At 38.3% G+C, this 12,636-nt stretch overlaps 1 protein-coding gene across 4 annotated transcripts in view; it reads right to left on the bottom strand.

Annotated features, from left to right (window-relative positions):
* The window catches only part of Arl15 (ADP ribosylation factor like GTPase 15), a 368,038-nt gene that overhangs the window by 127,624 nt on the left and 227,778 nt on the right, over window positions 1-12,636 (bottom strand). The gene's annotated exons all lie outside the window — the stretch shown is intronic.

The following is a 12,636-nucleotide window of genomic DNA, read 5'->3' as shown; positions in this document are numbered from 1 at the left end:
CTTCCTTCCTTCCTTCCTTCCTTCCTTCCTTCCTTCCTTCCTTCCTTTCTTTCTTTCTTATACAGGATCTTGCAATTAACCTCAGCCTGGCTTGGAATTTACCATGTAGCCCAGGTTAGCTCAAGCTTCTGAATTTTTCTCCTGGATATACAAAAAGGTATGAGCAACACACCAACTCTATGGTGGCGGCTTCTTTTAAACTAAATACTATTTCAGCATGTGACCCAGCATTGGCATTTACTAAACTGTCAGAAAATGTTATGTTCATACAAAAGCCTGTATGCAAATGTTTAGAGCAACTTTTTAATGAATTGTAAGAAGGGTATTAGAGAGATGACTCAGTGGTTAAGACCTGGGTTCAATTCCCAGCACCTACATGGTAGCTCACAACCATCTGTAAGTTCAGTCCCAGAGGTTCCAATGCTATCTTCTGGCCTCCACAGGAAACATGCCTGCATGTGATGTACAGACATACATGCAGGCAAACTACGCATACACAAATAAAATAATAAAAATTAAAAATGACTGTAAAAAAGCCAGAAGCATTCAAGATGTGTTCAGTAGAAGAACTCACTGCACAGTGGCATAAACATTAAAATATCCTTCAATGCTAAAATGAAATGATCTACCAATATCATAAAATGACATGTGTACACCTTCAAAACACATGCTTAAGTAAAAGACTCCAGAATGTCTGAAAAGGCTACATGATTAAGAATTCCTGTATATTACATTCTGAAAAAAATAAAAAAGAAGTAATACAGGTCAATGGTTTACATGGATATAGCATGGAAAACTGAGTATGTTAAACCTGGGGGCTACTTTCACTTTTTATTTGTTTGTTAGATTTCTTGGGAGACAGAGTCTTGCATGAAGCTCTGGCTACCTGTCCTAAAACTCACTATGTAGACCAGGCTATCCTAGAATTTATGGCAAACTTCCTGTAACTCTCTTACTCAAGAAGTAAGATTATAAATGTGTGCCATAACGCCCAACTCATCATGGAAGACGTTTTTGGAAAACGGATGTGAAACTATTTTATATGATGTCATACAAGTATATGTAAGACTCTAAGTACTTATTAGAACCTAAAGAACACCATGTAGCACAAAGACTAAACACGGATTCATGGATACTTTAAAAAGAAATGACACAGGGGAATCTTAGCACAGAAAGCAGAAAGTGACAAAAAAAAAAAAAAAAAAGTCCAAATGTAATACAACATGTAAAACAAACCACCAAACGGTTTGAGAGGAAGAAGGGCTGGCCTGACTCTTTGGAAAAGCTGTTTGTAAGACTAAAAGAAAAGGGAACTAGATTTAATTATTTTCCCTTAGAGACTAATATGGGCTAATGGTGTATGTGTGTGTATATAATATTATTATATATAAATAACATATTAGTATAATATATTACATAATTAGTATTTAATAACATATTAGTAGATTATATTAGCAGATATTATATACTAATTATGTATTATACTAATACATATACTAATATATTATATTATATAATATATACTATATATACTAAAATATACCTTATCTAATAGTATATAGGATACAGTAATATATAATATACTAACATACTAACATATGCTAATACATTCTGATGCATACTATATGTACTACTTATTAGTACATATTAGTACATATGCTAATAAAATCATAATACATAACATAATATTAGTTATTATTAATTAAATATTAGTTATAAAGTGCTGATCATACTAACTGATAAGTAATAAATAGCTGATATATGATATTTTAGTGTATGTAACATAAAACAGATAAAATATATTAGTTATAATAACTCAAATATACGTTCTACGTTAGTATATTAAAAGTGAACACTAATGTGAATAGAGGGTGGATGGCAGAAGCCAGGGTTCTCACCACTAGAATGAGAAGCCACAGATAGGTAAGGTATAAGGCTGGCATGATCCATGAGAGAATAAATCAGAGCTGAAGACATCAGTATGAACTTGAATTGGTCTACTATAAATACAGAGGATTGCGTATGAAAATATTTATAGAAACATAATCCATATGTATATATGGATTACAGACAAATCTATATATCTTTGCTCTGTCAGCTGAAAGGGCCTAGAAGCAACAATATCTCAGTAGCAATGAATGTACTGAGCACCGAGATCATGGTTTCTAATTCTGCTGTCCAATGAAGCAATCCAGGGCTTTTTTGAGAAATACCTGATGTTAAGAATAGAGATGATTCAAGGATTAAACAAAATGAATGTGGAACATTTTGCAGTGGCACAGAGTTTGGAAGTACAAAACCAAAACCAAACAGCACCAAACACAAAAAATACAACCCCACAAAGATGACGATACATTCAAGGGACACAGAGGCCAAATAGAAGGAAGTTTCATGAATAAAACTAAAATCATTGAGCACAAAATAATATGGTCTTGGATTACAGCCCAAGGTATGAAACAAATGTACAGGAACTCTTACTGGGTATCACCACTATCGCCACCACCGCCAGCGACAACCATCACCATTCAGGAAACCAATCTACCAAGAAAGAGAGGTTCCAATAATCCGTGTAGACACTGTGCCCTTGAGGAGGTTGAGCAGGGCTCACTGTACTCCGTAAACACAGCTGTGCATCCCAACTCCCTTCCATAGACTAGTGTGTAAAGTAAGAATAAGCCTAACATTCTGTTTGAAAAACACTACCTCGTCCATGGTTCTGGGCGCATACCAGCAGTCATTGGTCATGCTATTGTGCTGTGCTGAGATGCTGGATATCTGGGATCTTCTCTGTCAATCTAATCAGGAAAAAAAAAATTGCAAAAAATCTCTAGGGAGAAACAGTCTAACGAAATACCTGAGCAATAACCCTTGAACCTGTCAAGGTTGTTTCATGGGAATCTGTCACAGCTGAGAAGAGATTAAGGAGATACAAATATTAAATCTGAGAGGGTACTGATTTTCTATCAGATCCTGAAACAGAAAAAAGGCAGTAGGTAAAAACAAAGAAAAATCTGAATACAGCAATTCCATAACTGTAACAAATACCTGCTTATTACCAATATCGGACACTTTGAATGTGCTACACAGAACACATAGTACTCTCTTCACAACAATTCTGTATACTTAGATCATTCTAAAATACAAGGTCTAAATAACCACAGATTGGGAACATGCTACCTAATTAAGAATAACAAAGGTGGGTGTGGGGGTAGCATGCTCCTTTGATCCCACCAAGTGAGGCAGAGGCAGATGGTTCACAAACAAGAGTTCCAGGCCAGCTACGGTTATATAGAGAGACCCTACCTCAAACATCCGCAGTGCCCCCAGGAACTACAACAATTTGCTGCAGCTTGCAGCATCAGTCTTCTGGCTCCACGCCAGACCCTTCTTCCTACCTGCCCCCTCCCCATCCTACCTAAAAAATATTCACCTGAATGTTATAATTATCATTTTTCCTGGGTTCTGTATTGTTTAGATAAACATGAATAATGCTTGATTTTATTCTTTGTGAAAGTATTGTTCCTTATCTGTCCGGAAAGAATTGCACCAGGGGGATACTGACAAAGTCTATCTTTGTACTCTGCATAAGGAACAACATGTGGAAACAAACGTCCCAGAAGAGATAAATAGGCAAGGAAACAATAATAAATACTATACTTACATAATGAAACATTGCATAAAAGTAAAATATTTACTAAATTTAACACTATGAATGCATTTTAGAATCAGAATACTTGACAATAAAACAGAAAATTTTAATTTGATATAGTAGACTCTTTAGCAAATGTCCAGAAACAACTTTAAATTTTATGGTTTGGTCTCCAAATTTCTCACTGTCACCTAAACATCCTAGTCGTATTCATTCAAGTGCATTTAAGAAAAATGAAAAAAAAAAAAAGTAACATATAGTTCACATACCACACAATCTGCCCATTAAAATATGTAGCTCAATGGCTGTTACTATACTCACACTTATAACCAAGTTTAGAATATTTCTATGATACCAAAGAGAAACCATACTTATTAGCAGTCAAAAGGTATTCTGACCAATTGTCAGCCTTCCACAGTCCTAGGCAACCAGAGACTTAATTTTTGTTTCTCTGGATTTTCTATTCTGGACACATCATGTAAATGGAATCCTATGGTCGACTGCAAATGGCTTCCTCTGCTTTACGTGTGTCTCAAGCTCATCCACTCTATGTCAGCCCTCTGTTTCTTTCCACTGCCACATATCTCTGGATATACTTGTCTGCAGTTTCTTTTTCTTTGCTTGATTTTTCTTGATCCATGGGTCCAATCTCCTATTCATCCTTCAATACCCAGATCAGAGATTACTTCCTCAATTCCCAGGGTTCTCTGTTTCACCATTATTATACCATTCATGACATATTACTGAAATCTATGTTCACCTTCCCTTCTGCAGCCACCAGTGAGCAGTCTCCAAGCTTTGGTTTGTGATAATCAACAAACAGAATGTCACTGGCTAGTCACAGAAAGTGTCACATTAGTAAATGAGCAGGTTCTTCTCATATGTACACTTCTCTCATCAAGGGAGTAATGTGACCGTCTGCAAACAGTAAAAAAACTGTAGTGTTGGTTCCAAGTCTGAGTTTACATCTATGTACAAGTAACCTTTGCATTGGCAAGTTGCTAAACTGCTCTATCTCACTTGAGATAAGAGAACAATAGGACACTGGTTGGGTAATTAATTTTATGTTTGTTTACGAAAAGATGTAAAGTGGGCATGGTGGCTCATACTTATAATGTCAGCACTTGGAATACTGAGGCTGGACGATTGTCATGAGTTCAAGCCACCCTGTGAGCTCCAGTCCAGCTGGGACTACAGAGAAAAATATTGTCGATGATGATGATGATGATGATGATGATGATGATGATGATGAAGATGAAGAAACAGTAAAAGCCATAAACAGAAAGATGGATCAGGGGGCAGAAATCTGAAGGAACATCACATCCTTAACACACTGACATTCTACATATTAAATTTCAACCCATGAGTGCTCAGCTCAGAGTAAGCATGCTGATCTCCTCAAATATTTATCATTTCTTTGTAGTGCATTCATAATCCTTTCTTACATCATTTGAGACAACTCAGTATAAAAATGTCATCTACAGTCATCCCATTTAACCTCTCATTTTACAAATGATTTTCCAGATACTGTGCTGTAAAGATCATGCGTCATACAGCACCACACACTTGGTTCTGAATCATAGTTCCTGCCTCCTACTAGGGGGACACCTTTGGACATACAACTCTTACTTCCTAACCATTAATCCCCTTGGCATCCAGGGCGATAGTAAGCTCACGGTAAAGATCTAAAACTGTGAACTGGTTTTCATGCTGATGGGAAGAGTTACGAACAAGCACACAGACATATGCCTCAAGACATGGACTAACAGACACATGCAATCTCGAAGGAACTGGTGGGCAAGCTTTAAAAAAAGAAATGCATAACTTGACTCTCCCAAAAGTCAAGAGAAATCATTTTTCAGAGACTAGTGAACTTCAGGAGTGGAGACTTCCAGTCAGTCTGAGGGAGAAGCAGGGTGTTACGGTATTACTGGGTGAAGTAACGTGACTCTAAAATGAAAGCAGGGATGGTTACCGTCCATGTCCTTCTCCATGGACCACTGCATGGACTTCACAGTCCTCCCTGTCTGATTCTCCTGGGGCAAATCCCAAGGAAACACATGTTTTCTCTTCAGTCCCTGAAAATCTATCCACAGTTTCCTTTTGAAAACAAGACCTACTAAAGCTGGCACCACATTGAAACGTGACAGAGAGGGATTAGCAGGGGACTGTGCAAAGGCTTTGAAGGAATGGTGTATATTTCTACATTAAGTACCTTGTGGTGGACATCAGGTGGTTTGTTTGAATTTTATCTCTTTATTTTGTTTTTGATTTTCTGAGACAGGGTTTCTCCATGCTGCTCTAGCAGTCCTGGCACTCCTCCTGTAGACCAGGCTGGCGTTCAACTCACAAAGATCTGCCTGCCTCTGCCTCCCAAGTGCTAGAATTAAAGGCCTGTGTCATCATTGCTTGGTGCTCAGGTGTTTTTCAAATTTCACATTCAACATATATGTGTGTGTGAGCGCTTATATAATGTATACTTGTATATATAGTATATACATAACATATGTGTGTATACATAAGAAAGAATATAGAATGATCCAGAAAAACCTAAGTTTTAGTAATGGTTACCTTTATGACATGAATGGGACAGCAGAGCAATTAAAAAAAATGAGTATCATATGATTATAATGTATCACCTAAAATTGGAAATAAATTGCCTCACTATGTAAGTTTTTAAAGGGTCTATGCCAGTTATTTGGCTTCTTGTATTGAGTTACATGGTTCCTACAAAGTGTGTGTTTGGTAGACAATTTAATGCAATTTATTTAGGGTTATGGCAATTTAATGCCTGTCCTTACTTTAGCCCAAATAACAGAAGAACTTACAAAGTTGCTTTTCAAGCTGAGATTTCAGGAATACAGGTTAAACTCAAAATAATTTGGACCTCTGATGATGGTGACTATCAATATTAGCAACTGATACCCTCAAGTCAGGCTTTACATCAGGAAAAAAAAATCTAACAAGAAGGCTAACGGTTAATAAAGGGAGTTACCACAGAAAGGGAGCTAGGTCCAGTAATGAGAATGGAAAAGTTCACATTTCTTCCCCAGTAAACACTATGGCCACAGGAAGATGAGCTTCAGCAGAGTCTGAAGACGGGGAGGTCCAGGACCTCTAGAATCAGCTTCATGAACCAGCTCCTCTCAAGGGTCCTGTCTTTCCTTGTAAATGCCTAGCTGTGCAACCTACTCTCCTTAGCTCTCGCAGAAACATCATCGAAGCATTTTGCATAACTTCAAAAAGAAAGTCCTCGTATATAAAACCGAAGATGGTAGGAATTAAAAGCAACAACTACAACAAACTAAGCTAAAAATCAAATAGCTGATAATAAGTATGTCCAGTGTGGGGGATTCATAGGAGTGTAGCGTGTCAAATGAGTGCAACTGGCAACGCCTGCAAGGGCCAGGGAGGGGCTGGCGTGTCTGAGGCTTGACAGACATTCGCTGGGAAATATGAGGATTCTGTAGCTGGTTTCCACAGTGTTGCCAAACTGTTGGGAAACACATGGCAGACCTGGAGAAGACAACAGCTTCCTGTGTTCACCATACCCACACTCTCTGGAGCATCAGACAGCAGTCATGCCCCACAGGCTGAGAGGTCAGAGGCTGGGGGCGGGAGGGGCAATTTTCCCAAGGGTACAGTCAGGACCAGAGGGGAGCAGATCCTGTTGTAACTGCTTTTTCTACTGATTCCAGTGCAGGGGCTCTGATGCGTAAGAACAAACTCCAAACTCAGTACCGTGAACACATGTCTCCTGGTGTTTCACTTGCAACTGTCTAAACGAGTTAGAACAACTCATTATTTTTTCACCCAAAGGGCTTGCCTGCTACTTCTTGTTTTTATCTCAATTAATTTTATATCTGCTGGACTAACACAAATTACCACTTCCATGTCTTGCACTTTTGATTTAAAAATAAAGCTAATTTGAGAGGTGTTTAAAGCTTTATTAATATTTATATGGCCATTAGAGGTGGCTGTGCTGTTAGCAAGCTTCTTTTTGAATTAGCATTTCTCCTTTCACTGCTCTCCTTAGGCTGTGACATTCTCATTCTGACCACATCATTTTTAACATTTTTCTTAGGGCACAGGCGGAATTTCAGAGGGTCACAGAGAATTGGTTTGGGTTTTCCCACCACTTATCTTGCTCAGTCTGCGGAATGAGTCAGGCTTATATAATACTATTCTTTCTCTAGACTTCGCTCAGAAATTCAGAGGTAGCATTCTGCTGCCCAAGTGCAGAGGTGCTATGTGGCAACCACACACAAGTCTGGTCTATTCGCTTCCCCTTGTCCAACCTGACCTCGCAGAGGGCATGTATGAAGGAAGAATGTATTTCTCTGTTATGACTAGGAAACACACAGGAAGGGGCTCCTTTAAAAGGCAGAGAAGGTGACCTACCTTGCACATTTTCCCCCATCTCAAATAAACAGACATTTGTCTATTTATAAATAAATACAATCAAAACAATATTGAGCACTTTCAGGAAAATCTAGTAGGAAAGATGATCTTGAGGCTTATCACATGTAACTAGTGGGACAAGCTAAAGGGATTAAGTTGTGGTCAGGAAGGATGACTGGACAAAGGGAAGACAGCAACACCATGGGGAACACAGAGCTATATAACCAGTGCTGCTCAATTCTTACCCCACATCTTTCTCTTACTATTGATGTCTTCAGGCATGTGATCTGGCCACTCTGTGTTTTCTCACTGGAAAAGTGGGTGTTTTTGATCTTTAGATGTTAACGGAAAACAACAACAAACCACCAATGTTGATACAATATTCTTATGGAATGTACCTTTGCTCATTCAAATGTTGATTTCTTACCCTACTCTCTCGTTTCAATCCTGACATTGCATAGTGATGCTTATACTAAGCATCACCTGTCTCAAGTTTGTGTAAACATGCTATCATTTGTTCTCTGTCAATAAAACAACCAGCCCCAATGCTGAGCTATGGAGAGAATAGGGTGGGACATCCTGGTCCAGAGGGGAGGAGAAGGAAGTGAGTGGGAGGAATAGGAGCAGAGATGGGCAGGCCAACCACTTAGAACCATGAGGAGGGATGAACTGGATGTAAGATATGACTAAAAGCAAGTATAATGGGTAAAATATGAATGGTAGGAAGCTATGCAGGCTTGGAGGTTTAGGATGGAGTAACTGCTGCCCAGCATTGTGCTCTAGGTTAACTATATAAATCCTAGTCTCTGTGTGGTGATTTGGTTATATAGCTGGTTTAGGAATAACTGTTGATTAACTCCAGATAAATCAATAATAAATATTAACAACCCACAACACACCAAGAACAATGCCTGGCCTATACAATAGTTACCCTTTACCATGAGGAATCATTCTAAGACCCTCAGTGTATGTCTGAAATTATGGAAAACACTGAAACCTACACAGACTGTCTTTTGAACATACATCTTGGATAAACTTTGAATTGTAACTTGCCACAATAACAGATTAACCATTACTACTAATAAGAATAACTCCTGGTAAGTAATAAAGTAGGTCATTATTAAGGAAGTAAGGGTTATTTGATTACAAGCATGATAATATCACAACATTCTACCAAATGTCTAAGATGGCTACTATATAATATTTCTTCTCTCTCTGAAAGAATACCTAACATCTAACAAAAGCAACGGAAAGAAGGAAGGATTCAGGGAGAAAAGGAGAGAGGGTGAGAGGGGGAGGGGAAAGGGGAAGGGAAGGGTGCATTGGTTCATTTTGGCTTAGTTTTAGGGTACAGTCCATAGCAGCAGGAGCATAAGGTCACACTGAGTCCACAATCAAAAACAGACAAGACACAAAAGCAAGTGGCTTGGCTAACTTTCTCCTTTTTCCTTTTTATTCAGAGACCCTGAGCCACATTCAGGGTAGGTCTTTCTCATTTCAGTTAAGGCTCTTTGGACACGCCTGCACAGACATGTCCAGAGATGTGCATGCCTCCTAAGCGGTGCTAAATCTAGTCATGTTGATAATGAAGTTTAGGCATCAGAGCTCCTCAGTGATTAAGAGGCAGGTAGCATATAAGGATGGATATGATGAATGACTAGTGTACTAGGAGATACAGTAGGCTGGTTTGGGACTTTATCAGGTGAAACAGTCAAAATGGCTTGTTATTTAAAACTTAAAAAAATTTTTATTTCTGAAATTTTCCATTTAAAATTTTTGGACTGAAGCTCACCAAAGGTAATTATAAAAGCAAAACTATGGCTAAATGGATGGGGGAAATGTGCTAAGTACTCAAGAAGTATTTGTTGAGTGAAAAAGTCTGGTCATACTGAGTGAACATTGCATTGAATAGTAAGTTTAATGTAATATACAGCAGAGCATTAGTAACTGTGATAGAACTGGTAATGAAATAATTTTAACAATCTGGTAAGTTAAAAGCAAAATATAGAAATTTGGGCAGATTTCCCCTGTTGCTATAAAAAATTGAGGATACTTTCAGTTTGTTTAACACAGAGGGAACTATTTCTATCATAGCCAGTGGTAACTTAATTTGCCATGAGAGCTCACGTTCACCTGGCGTCTTTTATGTATGAACTAAAGCCAAGCTGACCACACGCAGCCACTGGTTAGACCGGACTCCTGAGCGCTTAAAATGCAGACAAATGGGACATGCTGAAAGCCTAAGACATGTGTGTCATCTCAGGGCCTTCAATTGAGGAAGAGTCGTAACAGCTCAGTAATCTTTAACTATAGTTACTGCAAAAGTTACAGAATTCAGAAATATTCAGTTAAAGTGCAACTAAAACTCTGCTTATTCTAATGTGGGTATTAGAAAATTTAAATGAACAGTATGGCTCCCATTTGGCGCCTGCATAATATTTGGACAGCGCTGGGTAAAATGAGCAAGGAATATGAGTCAGTGTTTTACTGTTTCTAGTAGCTAGTATCACTGAAATGATTTCTCCGCTGGATGTCTTAAAGACATGACTTCTAGCATAGTAGTATGCTTACCGGCTGCATCTCCTTCTTATCGGTGCAAGGATGAGTTTAGAGTATGTGTTGGCCTAACCTCCAAAGCTGGCAGTGACATGAACACATCCGCGTCTGTGTGGTTTCAAAGCCTGAATGTCTTCTGGACAGAGGTGACACGGAATGTAAGGCCAGGAGGTGAAACGGGCTCTCTGTGAGCTAAGGGGACCTGACACTTCTTGACAGTATACTTGGCTGTTTATGTTTTATCCAGTCTCACAAGAAGCCTGGGCTTCCATCTGCTAGCAACAGGCAGAAAGGCAATTTAGTCAACACAGAATATATCCTAAAAGAAAAAAAAATTCTAACTACAGGACCAGCAGGATGGCTTAGTAGGTGAAGGTGCCTGTGGCTAAGTCTGATGAACTGAGTTCGATCCCTGGATCCACAGGATAGAGAGAGAAAACCAACTCCTGCAAGTGGTCATCTGACTGCACTTGCTCTGTGGGACCTCTGTGGGTTGCACGGGCGTACAACCTCGCCTGCCACATAAATAAATAAATAAATAAATAGATAGATAAATGAATAAATAAATAAATAAATAAATAAATAGATAGATAGATAAATAAATAAATAAATGGATGGATGGATGAATGAATGAATGAATGAATGAATGAATGAATGAATGAATAGATAAATAGATAGATAGATATGCATTAAAATTCCCAATTAAAATGTACATGCCTAAAAGTATCATTTATAATGTTATTTGTTAAAAGAAATCTGCAAGGGACTAAAGGTGCTAATTTTAATACTTAATAGAACATATTTGGAGGGCTGAAAAATCAGAGTACTGTATGTGTACTTGTAAAACAATCTACTTATCATGAAAAAAGACTATCAGGGAACTTTGTTTGCCAGGAAAGCTCAAATGGGTAGCAGGTGGTGCAGATTTGACCCTAAGGAACATTTGGAACGTTGGGACACACCACTGATCACTGCAGTTCGGGGTGCTGATGGCACACGGTGGACTGAGGCCAGCGATGCTTCTGAGCACTTCCTACAATACACAACACATTGCCCCAAGCAGAATTTTTGGACTCCAAATGTCAACAGTGCTGAGACAGAGAAATCCTTATATCAGGGTCAGTTATACAAGTTATGACCTTAAAAAACATGTTACAAAGTTGATTTATTTTTTACCCTGTAGATTTTTATGACATCGTTATCTATAATGCAAAGAATAAAATAAAAATACAAAAGCTATGACTAAAACAGAGAAACAGAAACGGAAGCCACATAGTTTACTTTCTTTTTTCTTGGTCTTGCTCTGTGAAATTCCTTTTAACATTACTTTCTAAGTTATTTGAAAAAAAAATTCTCACAAATATGTATTGTACATTGAGCGTGTTCCTCCCTGTGTCCTCTGCCCCATTGTCCCTGTGCTCTCTTGACAGTTTTACTGTCTTTCATGTCATATACACATGGGACTTCATATTTTCATATAAAATCTAGAACTACAAATGTGTGAAACATACAGTAATTGTCTCCCTAAGACTGGCTTAATTAAGTTAACATGAATCTACCCAAATACAAAGTAAGTTGCTGTTGTTTCTGCTTTAATCTAGATAGATTTATTAAACACAAGGTTTTCCCAACATCTGTAATATCCTCACACAGACTTTTTCCACTCAGGTATAGGAGCAGGGTGATGCAGGAAGGCCGTATCAGGAGGGTAACAAGTTCCTTCTGAAAACTCGATGCACTGCAAACTCTACCTTAAAGGGATACATGCAAATGACATGGAGATGGAAACTTGGCCCCATTTGCTCAGTCTCCTTGCTGGTGGGATGAGTGACTTGAAACCGGACAGAAAACTGGCACCTCCTTCACTGTTAGGGCAGCATTTGTTAAACATCAAAATATTTGTCTCTCTCCTCTGAGTGAGTTATGCTTCCTGGCTGTTACTATTATCAAGACTGGCAATATATGCTTATATATGCACTGCATTTTAGGAAAAAAAACAAAACAAAACAAAAAACAAACCCATCTTTTTT

Source organism: Psammomys obesus, unplaced genomic scaffold (genome assembly GCF_907164565.1).
Source record: "Psammomys obesus unplaced genomic scaffold, mPsaObe1.curated_primary_1811, whole genome shotgun sequence".
Taxonomy (NCBI): Eukaryota; Metazoa; Chordata; class Mammalia; order Rodentia; family Muridae; genus Psammomys; species Psammomys obesus.
Note: the sequence above shows the minus strand (reverse complement) of the source record. Positions and strands in the feature narration are given on the sequence as shown.